This window comes from Nicotiana sylvestris, chromosome 7, assembly GCF_000393655.2.
Source record: "Nicotiana sylvestris chromosome 7, ASM39365v2, whole genome shotgun sequence".
Lineage (NCBI taxonomy): Eukaryota > Viridiplantae > Streptophyta > Magnoliopsida > Solanales > Solanaceae > Nicotiana > Nicotiana sylvestris.
This window is the reverse complement of record NC_091063.1, coordinates 5,224,878-5,238,296: the sequence shown is the minus strand read 5'-3', so window position 1 is coordinate 5,238,296 and position 13,419 is coordinate 5,224,878.

The following is a 13,419-nucleotide window of genomic DNA, read 5'->3' as shown; positions in this document are numbered from 1 at the left end:
CGTAATGATCACTTTTGGGATCCCAAATCTGCAGATGATATGGGAGTGAACAAAGTCCACCACCGCCTTCTTGGTTACCGATTTGAAGGTTTTAGCCTCCACCCATTTGGTGAAGTAATCAATGGTCACTAGAATGAACCTATGACCGTTGGACGCTGCTGGCTCGATGGGCCCAATGACATCCATGCCCCATGCTACAAACGGCCAGGGTGCTGACATCGTATGTAACTCTGTTGGCGGAGAATGAATCAAATCTCCATGTATCTGGCACTTATGGCATTTCCTTACGAAAGTGATACAGTCGTGTTCCATGGTTAGCCAATAACACCCTGTTCGAAGGATCTTTCTTGCCAATACATATCCGCTCATGTGTGGCCCACAAACTCCGGCATGTACTTCCGCCATAACCGTCGTTGCCTGCCCGGCATCTATGCATCTCAACAACCCCAAATCCGGGGTTCTTTTGTACAATACTCCTCCACTGAGGAAGAAACCATTCGACAAACGCCGAAGGGCTCTTTTTTGGTCTCCAGAGGCATGTTCTGGATATATCCCCATTTTGAGATATTCCTTGATATCATGAAACCAGGGTTCGCCATCTGCTTCTTCTTCTATGGTATTGCAGTAGGCGTGCTGATCACGGACTTGGATATGCAGAGGATCAACATACATTTTGTCAGGGTGGTGCAGCATTGATGCTAAGGTGGCTAAAGCATCTGCAACCTCATTGTGAACTCTCGGGATGTGTTTGAACTTCACCGATCGAAATTGCTTGCTCAGATCATGCAAGCATTGTCGGTATGGTATGAGCTTCAGATCTCGTGTTTCCCATTCACCCTGAATTTGATGTACCAAGAGGTCCGAGTCTCCCAAGACCAAGACGTCTTGGACATCCATGTCAGCAGCCAAGCGCAGACCCAGAATGCAAGCCTCATATTCGGCCATATTGTTAGTGCAATAGAAGCGCAGTTGGGCCGTAACAGGATAATGCCGTCCTGTTTCAGAGATGAGTACTGCCCCTATTCCCACCCCTTTTGCATTTGCCGCTCCATCAAAGAAAAGCTTCCAACCCGGTTCCTCGGGTAATTCCAACTCATTTGTATGCATCACCTCTTCGTCAGGAAAATACGTTCTTAAAGGCTCGTATTTTTCGTCAACGGGATTCTCTGCCAAATGGTCTGCTAGTGCCTGGGCTTTCATGGCCGTCCTTGTTACGTAGATGATATCAAACTCTGTGAGCAGAATTTGCCACTTTGCCAACCTTCCCGTGGGCATAGGTTTCTGAAAGATATACTTCAATGGGTCCAAGCGGGATATGAGATAAGTAGTATATGAGGACAGGTAGTGCTTCAACTTCTGAGCTACCCAAGTCAGGGCGCAGCATGTTTTCTCGAGTTGAGTGTACTTGACCTCATGCACTGTGAATTTCTTGCTAAGATAGTAGATGGCCTGCTCCTTCCTTCCTGTGTCATCATGTTGCCCCAGTACACAACCAAATGAATTTTCCAAGACTGTCAGGTAAAGGATTAGGGGTTTCCCGGGCTTAGGCGGGACCAACACGGGTGGATTAGACAGATACCCTTTGATTTGGTCGAAAGCCTCTTGACACTCTGTCGTCCAACCTTCTGCAGCATCCTTTCTCAGTAGCCGAAATATGGGCTCACAAGTTGCTGTGAGTTGAGCGATGAACCTGCTGATGTAATTGAGTCTACCCAGCAAACTCATTACCTCTGTTTTGTTCCTTGGCGGTGGCAAATCTCGGATGGATTCAATTTTGGATGGGTCTAACTCAATCCCCCGTCGACTGACGATGAATCCTAGCAACTTTCCTGATGGAACCCCGAATGCGCATTTGGCCGGGTTAAGCTTGATATCATACCTCCGGAGTCTTTGGAAAAATCTCCTTAGGTCTGCCACATGGTCCTCCTGACGCCAAGATTTGATGATCACATCATCGACGTACACCTCTATTTCTTTGTGTATCATGTCATGAAACACAGCAGTCATTGCTCGCATGTACGTTGCCCCAGCGTTCTTTAAACCGAACGGCATTACCCGATAGCAGTAGGTTCCCCATGGCGTAATAAATGCTGTCTTCTCAGCATCCTCCTCATCCATTAGGATCTGATGATAACCCGCATAGCAATCCACAAAGGATCCGATCTCGCGCCCAGCGCAATTATCGATCAGGATATGAATGTTGGGTAACGGGAAATTGTCCTTGGGACTTGCTTTGTTGAGGTTGCGGTAGTCGACGCACACCCTGATTTTTCCATCCTTCTTTGGGACTGGTACCACATTGGCCAACCATTCGGGATACCGAGTGACCCGAATGACCTTCGATTGTAATTGCTTGATCACTTCTTCTTTGATCTTTACACTCATTTCTGTTTTAAATTTCCTTAGTTTTTGCTTGACCGGAGGGCATGCCGGGTCAGTGGGCAATTTGTGAACCACTAAATTGGTGCTCAATCCAGGCATATCATCATATGACCATGCAAAAACATCTTTGAATTCCCTGAGAGTTTCGATCAATTCTGCTTTGACATTTGGCTCAATGTGGATGCTAATTTTGGTCTCTTGGATGATATCAGCGTCTCCTAGGTTCACAGCCTCAGTGTCATTTAGGTTAGGCTTGGGTTTCTCTTCAAATTGGCACAGTTCTCGATTTATTTCTTCGAAGGCTTCTCCTTCGTCACATTCGGATTCATTATCACAAACGACCTCTTGCATTGTTGAGTCAGATTCAGATTGATTTATTAGACTAGGTCGAAGATCCGCTGTGCATGCCATGTCATTAGGACCAGTAAAAAGAGAACTGTTCAGAAAGAAAAAGAACAAAACCAGAAATTAAAATGGGACAAAAGAAAAGAACTTTATTAAATTTGCAGGATAAAAAGGGTTCACACTTTTACAAAACGAAAGTAAAATTGGGATTACACCCTTGAATAATCCGATCAAACAAACAAACAAACAAAACATTAATCAAAGCCTACTACCAAGACTCCCCTCGGACAGGAAGAGGAGTAACCGTCCAATTGTTGGTCTTGGCCTCAGGCCCCACAAATTGTATCTCTGCCCTGCTGGAACCCTCTCCAGCTTCCACCACACTGACATCCGCGAATAGTCTCTCAAAACTCTGATTCAGGTCTTCATTTATGCCGATCAAAGGTCCTTGAATCTTTGGGATCGCTGACCCCTTGGCACTAGCTTTAACAAAAGACCTCGAGAGTCGTGGTACTGGTTTAGGCAGAAACCAGACCCTCTTCTTCATTTTTCGCGCTTGCTTCCTGTCTGCTGGGGTTGGTTTGAACCCCAACCCGAAAGTTTCCAGATTCTTAGGAAGGGAGACAGGTTGGACTATCCCTTGAAGTTCAACTCCCAGGCCTTTTCCCGGCACAAACCCATTACCCAGCATCTCCGATACCATCATGACTGTCGCGGCAGCTACCCTAGGGTGCGGGATGATTTCTCCTTCAGAGATTTTGTTGGCCGACCCTGTATCGAGAATCTGGTAGACCCAAGGACCCTTGTCATCAGTGGTCTCTATGAAAGGCACAATGGTTCCGCCCATGGTGCATGTTGTATCCTCACCGTGCAACACGACCTCTTGTCTTTCCCACTCGAACTTCACTGCCTGATGTAGGGTGGAAGGCACCGCTTTAGCTGCATGAATCCAAGGTCGTCCTAACAGCAAATTGTAAGATACCGTGGCGTCCAATACCTGGAATTCCATGGTAAACAGGACCGGGCCAATGGTTAGTTCAAGTACAACATCCCCCACAGTGGCTGTTCCGTTTCCGTCAAACCCTCGGACACAGATGCTATTCTCCCGGATTCTTCCATGGTCAATCTTTAACTGGTCCAGGGTGGATAATGGACAAATATTGGCGCTTGAGCCGTTATCCACTAATACTCGGGTTACCACCGAGTCTTCACATTTGACAGCTAGGTATAGAGCTTTGTTGTGCTCTGTACCTTCCACCGGCAGGTCATCATCTGAGAATGTCACTCTGTTCACCTCGAAAATCTTGCTGGCAATGGTTTCCAGGTGGTTTACAGAAATCTCACTGGGTACATGGGCCTCGTTCAATATTTTTAACAGGGCTCGGCGATGTTCCTCGGAATGGAGGAGTAATGACAATAGTGAGATCTGGGCAGGTGTTTTTCTCAGCTGCTCAACCACAGAATAGTCTTGCACTTTCATCTTCCTCAGGAAGTCTTCGGCCTCTTCTTCTGACACTGGCTTCTTGGTTGCCACTGGGTTGGTTTTCCTTAACTCCATCGGAGCAAAACATCGACCTGATCGAGTCAGCCCTTGCGCTTCACAACTGACTTCTTCCACCTGTTTTCCTTGGTACGTTACCACTGCTTTTTCATATTTCCAGGGGACAGCCCTGCTGTCAAGCATTGGCAGTTGGACCACCGGCTTTATGGTTACCCGTTCTCTACATACCCCTATCAACACGACCGCCGGTGTGGGCAGGATCCCTGGTATTACCAACTTGCTTGGCTCGGGTTTGCTTGCTATGACGGACGGGTTCTTCCCCCATAATACTACCGGCTTGACACCTTCTCCCTGCGACTGTGCATTTGTTCCTCCCCTGGTTAAGACTTCTTTTGGGGCAGCTTGGATCATCATCACTGTTTGTGAGGGTTTTCTTAATTCACCTCCCTCACATACCAACTCAATCATGTGAGCTTCGTGGTGCGCTGGCAGTGGATTTTGGTTGATGTTAGGAGTCTCCGGTGTCTGGACCTCGATCTTATTGGTGTCAATAAGATCCTGTATGGCATGCCTTAACTTCCAACACTTCTCGGTATCGTGCCCGAGCATCCCTGAACAGTATTCACAACTGATTGAACGATCCAAATTCTGAGGCGGGGGATTTGGTTCCCGAGTATGGACGGGACTAACCAAACCCAATTGCCGCAGCTTGTGGAACACAGCGGTGTAGGTTTCTCCCAGTTCGGTGAAGGTTCTTTGCTTCCGCAACCTGTCATTTCTGGCATCTGGATTTCCCCGGAAACCTGCCCCTGAAGGATTTCTATATGCCCTTGGTGGAGGGTAAGTGTTTTGTGGTGGTGCATATATGTTCTGGGGAGCCGGTGCGCGCCATTGTGGGCGAACCGGAGGCTGAGTGTATACCTGGGCTTGGTGTACGGAACAATGTGGTTCTCGAGGTGGATAGAAATTTTGTGGTGGGTTGTATGGATAGTTTGACCTGTGAGGCCTGGGTTGGTTGTAGTGTGGCCTGCCAGCCCTGGACCAACTGCCTGCCTCGATCGTGGCAACCTCTTCTTTCTTTCTTCTTAGCGCACCTCCCGTGCCGCTTTGAATAGCCTGGGTCGTGGCCTTAAGTGCCGAATAGTTTAAGATCTTGTCCGACCTCAAACCTTCTTCTATCATGACCCCTATTTTGACTACCTCGTTGAAAGATTTTCCAACCGTTGTCACCAAGTGACCAAAGTAGGTTGGATCCAATGTCTGCAAAAAGTAGTCTACCATTTCTCCCTCTCTCATGGGAGGATCGACCCTAGCTGCTTGTTCTCTCCAACGGAACCCGAACTCGCGAAAACTTTCCCCGGGTTTCTTCCCAGTCCTCAATAACGTGAGACGGTCAGGGACTATCTCTAGATTGTACTGGAAATGACCTGCAAAAGCCTGTGCCAGATCATCCCACGTGTACCACCTGCTGAAATCCTGCCTGGTATACCATTCCAGCGCAGATCCGCTCAGACTTTGGCCGAAGTAAGCTATCAAAAGCTCATCCTTGCCTCCTGCCCCTCTCATTTTGCTACAGAACCCCCGCAAATGTGCCATGGGATCACCGTGCCCTTCATATAAATCAAACTTGGGCATCTTGAACCCAGCCGGGAGTTGGACATCTGGGAAAGGGCACAGATCTTTGTATGCCACGCTGACTTGATTGCCCAGCCCGTGCAAGTTTCTGAAGGATTGCTCCAGGCTTTTGAACTTTCTTAACACTTCATCCTGTTCTGGGGCCTTAACAGGCTTCTCAACCTCTGCCGGTACTTCCAAATGGGGATTGTAAACCTGTGGTTCCGGTGCGTGGAATGTAGGCTCAGGGGGATAGTACTGTGTATCGTGAGCCTGAAACAATGGCTCACTGGTCGTTCGCTGCAAAGGGGCTGATGCAGGTCCCACAAAAATGGGAATATTGGATGTTGGGAGAGGTTGGTGGGGTGGTGGAGCTTGGGAATCATGAGGGCTTCTCTCTTGATGATAGAGGGGGTTTGGGCGGCTTGTGGAAGGGCCAGAGTGAGGGTACTCCGGTACGTGTCCCAGTGTCTCAGGGCTCTTTTGCGTTTTGGCCAGGGCTAGCTGCATGGCATGCATCTCCAGTCCCATCCTCTCAATCTTTTCCATTGCCTCTTTTAGCAACTGGCTCATCGGCCTTTCTTCCTCATTACTATTCTCAGAAGTGGTCATGCTTGTTGCTACCGGTCCTTTGGATCTGGTTTGGTATGAATGTGTTGCCAGAATTCTTTAACAACTAACTGTCTGGTATCAGACAACAACAAACTTTGTTAGTGTTAGAGCTTAACAGATTTGATCATAACACATAGAGGATGCAATGCACCTAGGCAGTTGACCGTTTCTACATGCTTTGCTTCAAACCACATGCGTCATCCCGGTTTGTTCATTCGTCTCTTTTTTAGAGTATTATGCGAAACCCCGCGTTTTTATTTTATTTACATTTTCTTTTCTTTATTTAAAAAGCGGTCGAATCTTATGGGGATTGCCTACGTATCACGTCCCCGCGTGAATCAGACCAGGCGTAGTTCTGCCTTAAAGTAAAGACACATAGAAATTCTTCCGGAGTCACTTAATTTCATTATCAAAATTTGCTATTACACATTGCTTCAAAGATGACCTACAAACTTGAAAATCAAACAACCCGCCTATTTTAATCAAAAGTTTTACAAACTTCAAAAACAGAATGGCCAACTTCCTTCTTCCATTTGCTAATGCAACCAGACGGTTATTTTTTGCAAATGTGGCCCCTTCCAAATTTCATATAAATTTTGAGGCCGGGGAGGATTATTTTATGACACTTTACAAATTTGTCCATTCTTTTACGAAAATAACCTTTCGACAACTGAAAGATACTCTAAGGCTATTTCGGCAAGAACGGTTTAAGACGCGGCCGAAGCTGGCTCGGCTTATTATGACAAAAGACGGTATTCACATGACCGCTGACTCTTTGATTTTTTTTTCTTTTAAAAATTACAATAAAAGACTTGGCGTTGTAAACACGGCCCTTCAGCGCCTCGGGGACGAAGATTTATAAGGCTGTGTGGGTCCATATCTCAAAATGACCCAAAGGTGGCTGTTTATGCCAAGTCAGCCTTCCGGCGTCCCTTTCGGGAACATTCGGCTCTTTATGACAAAACAGCATCACCTGACTTATTTATGACTCTTTTGTCGTTTTTCAAATTAGAAAACTCAATATTGCAAGCACGACCTTTCAACATCTCGGGGACGAAGATTTTTAAGGCTGTGTGGGCCAATTGGACCAAATCCAAAACATGACCTAAAAGGTGGCTGTTTACGCAAAGTCCGCCTTCCGGCGTCCCTTTCGGGAACATTCGGCTATGTCTTGATAAAACAGCGTCACCTGACTTCTTTATGATAAAAACTAAAATTTGACATGTATTTTTTGTTATTATTATTATTATTTGTTTTTTTTGGCTTTTTAGCAAAACGGTGGGGTTGGACCCGATGAGGGTTGCCTACGTATCTCACATCCGGTGAGAATCAAACCCGCGTAGTTCGGGCAAATAAGAATAAGTAGGCAAATAATAATAAGCAGATGAACTAACTCTTTTTTTGAATTTCCGTTTAAAAGAACTACTTTAAAAGAAGCAAGGAAATATTATTTTTTGATTGATTTTCTTTTTAAAAGAAAGACTAATATTTTTGGATTTTCGTTTTTTTTTTTTATTCTAAAGAAAAGAAGAAAATATTTTTGAATTTTGAATTTTCTAAAGAAGAATCAAAATATTTTCGGATTTTTATTTATCTATTTTATCTTTTTGAATTTTGAACTTTCTTTTGAATTTTTTTTTGGATTATATATATACTTATTTTTGGAACAAATAATAAAATCACATTCAACGCCGGACTCTTTTTATTTTTATTTCTGGCATTTTCATAGACAAGCGAAATAAAATAAAAATAAAACATTTTTTTTTAAAAAAAAACCAAACTCTTTTTCATTTTCATTTAATGGCAAAACAAACTATTTTCTTTAATATTTTTTAAAAAAACCAGACAGAACAATGATGACCTCTTTTTTTTTTTTTTTATTTTTCCTTTGCTTTCAATATAACAAACTAACAAGACATTTTTTATTTTCAAAATTTCGTCAGAGTTTCGACTCTACTAGGACTTCTATGCTGTTATTTTCTCCTTTTTTTCACGATTTTCTTATATGTGGAAAATGATGACAACATACAAAATCCTTTTTTGAATTTTCATGCTTTGTTTTTATTTGTAATTTTATTTTTTATATTTATTATTTCTTTCAAAAATGTGGCATGGGAGACATAACGATTTCCAAGACTTCTTGGATTCCGCAAATGCTCCCCATGCGCTTTTCCCAACCTATGAAGCGTGGGGGACATATGGGAATTCCAAGACTTCTTGGATTCCACAAATGTTCCCCATGTGCTTTCCCAAAAAGCAAGCGTGGGGGACATAGGGAATTCCAAGGCTTCTTGGATTCCACAAATGTTCCCCATGCTTTGATTAATATAATAGCATGCTTAATAAAAAATCGTGCAACTTTCTTATTTAACGTGATCAGCATGATAAGAAGTGTCATTTGTCCGCAAATATCATTTGTCCGCCAAATGACTCATTCACCCTTGAATAAATATAACATGTAGCACATAGGATGCCAAAGATGGTCTATTATTTTCAGGTTGCTTGTCCTAGACGGACCCAACCCCTGTGTTGAGTCCCCTAAGTCAAATGCACATGATGCAAATAAACGTTCCTACTAGGGATCCGGCATGTGGCTTTGTTATACTAGGTTCAAAAACCTGGGTCAGTGTTCTAGACAGTGTACCCGAGCGGACAACTCGAGTTGAGGAGGGGCAACTTACCGGGAACCAAAAGGCCGTCCGGCTTCGTAACTTATCCGTCCTCTTTCTTATTTCGGGTATTGACACTAACAGAATAGGGAGTCTCGACCAGCGAGCTTCTCCCCGGAGGTAAGAAGAGAAGGGTTTCGGCACAGTTTATATACAGTCCAAATAATATCAAAGCGGTAAAAGCAGCATTTAGCACATTAGGCTCAAACATGTAAAAATCAGATAATAAATAAAGCCAAATAATAACAATTATTTTAAGCTCGAATTCTTAACCCTGAACCAGTGGTTCTGGGCACCAAATCCCCAGCAGAGTCGCCAGAGCTGTCACACCTCCTTTTTACGCGCCCGCGGGGGCGCAGGGGAGTTTTTTCCAATTAAAGGACAATCGAAACGGGATTGGTTTAATTATTCAGAGTCGCCACTTGGGAGATTTAGGGTGTCCCAAGTCACCAATTTTAATCCCGAATCGAGGAAAAGAATGACTCTATATTATGGTCTGCGTACCAGAAATCCGGATAAGGAATTCTGTTAACCCGGGAGAAGGTGTTAGGCATTCCCGAGTTCCGTGGTTCTAGCACGGTCGCTCAACTGTTATATTCGGCTTGATTATCTGATTTTATACAAGTGTGAACTTATGTGCAAAATTTAACTTTTAACCGCTTTTATCATTTACTGTTTTTATCAAGAATTGCAACGTTGTGAAAATGTATCTCGAACCGCGTTACAATCAATGTACCCGTGGTCGTCGACACACTTTGACTCCGTTGAGATTTGGATTTGGGTCACATCAATGTGCACCCGAGTTTAAGGAAATTAAATTATTAAAGGCGCGCCTAAAGCGACTAGCGTATTTATTTTGGGTAGGACCGTGGAATTTTACTAAACGGTCCATCCCGAAGCCTAAACAATTTTTAAAGCAATATTTATTGAGGGCCCCGCAATTTGTATTTTTATTTGGCGAGGCTCACCTCGTTCTTTATTTCTAATGAATTTGCAACGTCATGGACATGCATCTCGAACCACGTCACAGTCAATGTACCCGTGATTAGAGAGGCATTTCGAATCCGTCGAGATTTGGATTTGGGTCACATAAATGTGCACCCGAGTTTAAGAAGGTAAAGTTTATTAAAGCGTATCCTAAAGAGACTAACGTGTTGTCATTTTAGGAAGGTTGTGAGATTTGCTAAACAACCCGTCCGGGAAACTAAATGCTTCAATGATTTACATTTAACAAGGGCCCCGCATCTGCGTGTTTTGTTTATTTTCATCGAGGCTCATCTCGTTCTTATTTTAAAAGGATATCCTATAGCAACTACGTTTCTTGTCGTGTTCGTCTCTATCAATTGAAAACGGTAGACAGTCCTAATTAATTACATGATTGCGAGTTTACTTATAACAGGATTTAAAATGCTTTTACAGAATAATAAAATGTGACTGCGATTATGGATAACTAGCCGAAAATTATGGGCCCAAACCTAGCTCATGCGAGATGGCCAGACTTAGGCCCCCTTTTTCGATATGGGCCTAACTGATTTGTTTCGATTTGGGCTCGGCCTTCATGAGATTGAGGCCTAGGACTGATTCTTTGTTCTGTGAAATGAGTTTATCAATTTATATGGGACAATCTGGCAAAAGGAGAAAGAATTTTAACTAAAGTGGATAGTTTTCCTATTTGGCTTACATTAGAGAATATATTACACCCTCAGACTAAGTCTAAAGGTACAACTTATTACACTGGGAATGTTTTTTTCACCTAACAGCACACATACATGACTAGCATGCATTAACCTGCATTGATACACTAAGCATGTAGGCTACTTCTATTATCCAAACAAAAATGTAACTACTATATACTACATGACATTTAACACAACAGTCCACGTGTATATAAACAATCTGCAGGTCCTCTCTTTTGCATTTATGTTCAAACTCTCAGTTACATTAGTGGTATCGATTGTGTACCTGGTAAGGAGGACAAAGAAGAAAGGAATGATCAGCTAAGCAATATGCAGTGAATACAGCAACAGCAGATAACACCAACAACACAGCAACAACAACCAGCCACAATGATGAAGCTCACAAGTGGTCGAGCAACAAACAAGCAGTCCCAGAAACAGAATGATGAACCAACAGAAAACCAGAGTATTCAATATAACAGCACCAGCAGTTCAACAATCACAAACAGCTCGGCAAATAACCAACAACAATTAGCAAAGACAGCTTGGCTAACTTGAACTCCTAAGCAGTTTTCAGACAGTGTTTTGTTACAATATTCTGAAATTTTCTTTTTGTTTTTTTTTTTCTTTCTCTCCAGACTCAAAAATGTCCAGCCTAAGACCCTTAAACTTCAGCCCCTGTTTTAGTTATCAAATGGCCTATTTATAGGCCAAATGCACCATTACAGCTGAGCTGCCCTGCCTGCCAATTGGCAGAATGCCCATACTCTTTTAAGCCCATGCTCAGCATGCTTGGTGTCAGCTCCCTTTATTCCCCACGCCTGGTTTTGTTTAATCCAGAATTATGGGCTCATTTGTTTATTCATTTTGAGCCCCCATACCCTTGTGTCTTGTTCCCCCATTGGTATTAGTTTAATCCTAAGTTAGTACCCTTTTTGTCAGCTCACTTAAACTAATTACTTCTGTTCTTTTTAAACACCCCAGAATACCCCCGTTAACCTTGATTATTACTGCCCCTGCCTATTGCAGCATTAGGGCATTTTTGCACTGATGAAAACTCGAACTCAGGACTGCCTAGACTGAACCCTTTTAGTCATTTTTATAATGCCAACAGACCATTTCAAACATTACTAGGTCATCCAGCCAGTGTCCGAGTTTAATTAGTTATGTGAAACTCCTAGCTCCTTCGATCCATTAGTTATAGAAAACTAATCGACGACATTTATCGAGTCGACTATACTAATTATAGCAGGTAATAATCAGTCGCTCATATAAACAACACGTTCGGGGACCTAAAGGGTATCAGACAACTTTTATTAAATTACTGGGCCTATATGAATTAGTTCCTTTGACGATTAATCTAACTGACGATCATGTTTATCACAGAGTGTATTCAGAACAAACAGAAGACAATCGACCAAATAAAGGGTCTTTAACAGAGATGAAAGAAATCTGGAAGAAGTAACAAAATAACAAACAACACAAAGAGATATGCTGACAACTTATTTGGAAATAAAACAAAAGAACGGAAAACTTACCAAAATGTTTAAACCAAACAGACCCAAATCAAACTCGACTTCGAACCTTTGAGGCCGAACAAACCTTAATCAGGGTGTTCTCACATGAGAACACCTTGGTTAAGGTCTATTAGACCTCAAACCTATGTCAAAACTGGCCGGGTTCCCCAGGTGCATGTGCTTCAGAAGTCTGGATTTCCAGATCTGGATTTTTGGGAGTTGTGGGTGGATTCGGACCAAACCAAGCTTGGTTTGGTCACGAGGAAGGTCAGGAGAGTGTCTAGCATGAAGATGGGGTGGTTTGGCATAGGTCCAGGTTCGACTCAAATCTTCAAACGAAGATTCGAGACGAACGGAAGTGATTCGAGGCTTGTGGTTAGTGGATTCGTGTTCAGGATGGTCGGGTGCATCGGGGGTGTTATTTTGGTGGTCATCGGAACTGTGGTTGCCAGGCTTATGGTGGGAAACCTAGGCTGCTAGGGTTTGAGAGGAAAGGGAGCCTGGGGAAGATGGTGAATAGTGGCCGAGGGGGGGGTGTGGCTTGGGGCGTGGGGTAAGGGGGTTAGGTTTATATATGTATTGAGGGTTTAGATCCTGGCCATTGGATCAATTGAGATCAAGGGCCAGGATCTAACCATTGAGGAGGGACGACGTCGTTCGGGAGATGATAGTGGGTTATGACCGGGTAGGGGATTGGATCGGGTCATGTTGACGGGTTTAGAGGAAGGCCTGGATCCGTTGGATCAATGGGAATGAACGGCCCAGATTAACTTGCCTGAAACGACGTCGTTTCGACTTAGCAGGGGCTGTATTGGACCGTTTGATTGCCATGAATCAACGGCTCAGATTGAGGCGCTGATACGACGTCGTTTGGGACGTGTCCGGGCAGCCTGTGTTTGGACTGGATCTGTGTCCTGGTCTTGGGCCTATTTTGTTTCATTTCTTGGCCCAAACCGATTTTCCCTACTCTTTTGCTTTTGTTTTCTTTCTTATTATTTTTTCTTTTCTTTTAAACAAAATAAAAATAACAAATAATAAGGTAACGGAATTAAACAACAATGCAACATTTTAACACAATTATCACAAAAATATTTACGTAGGTT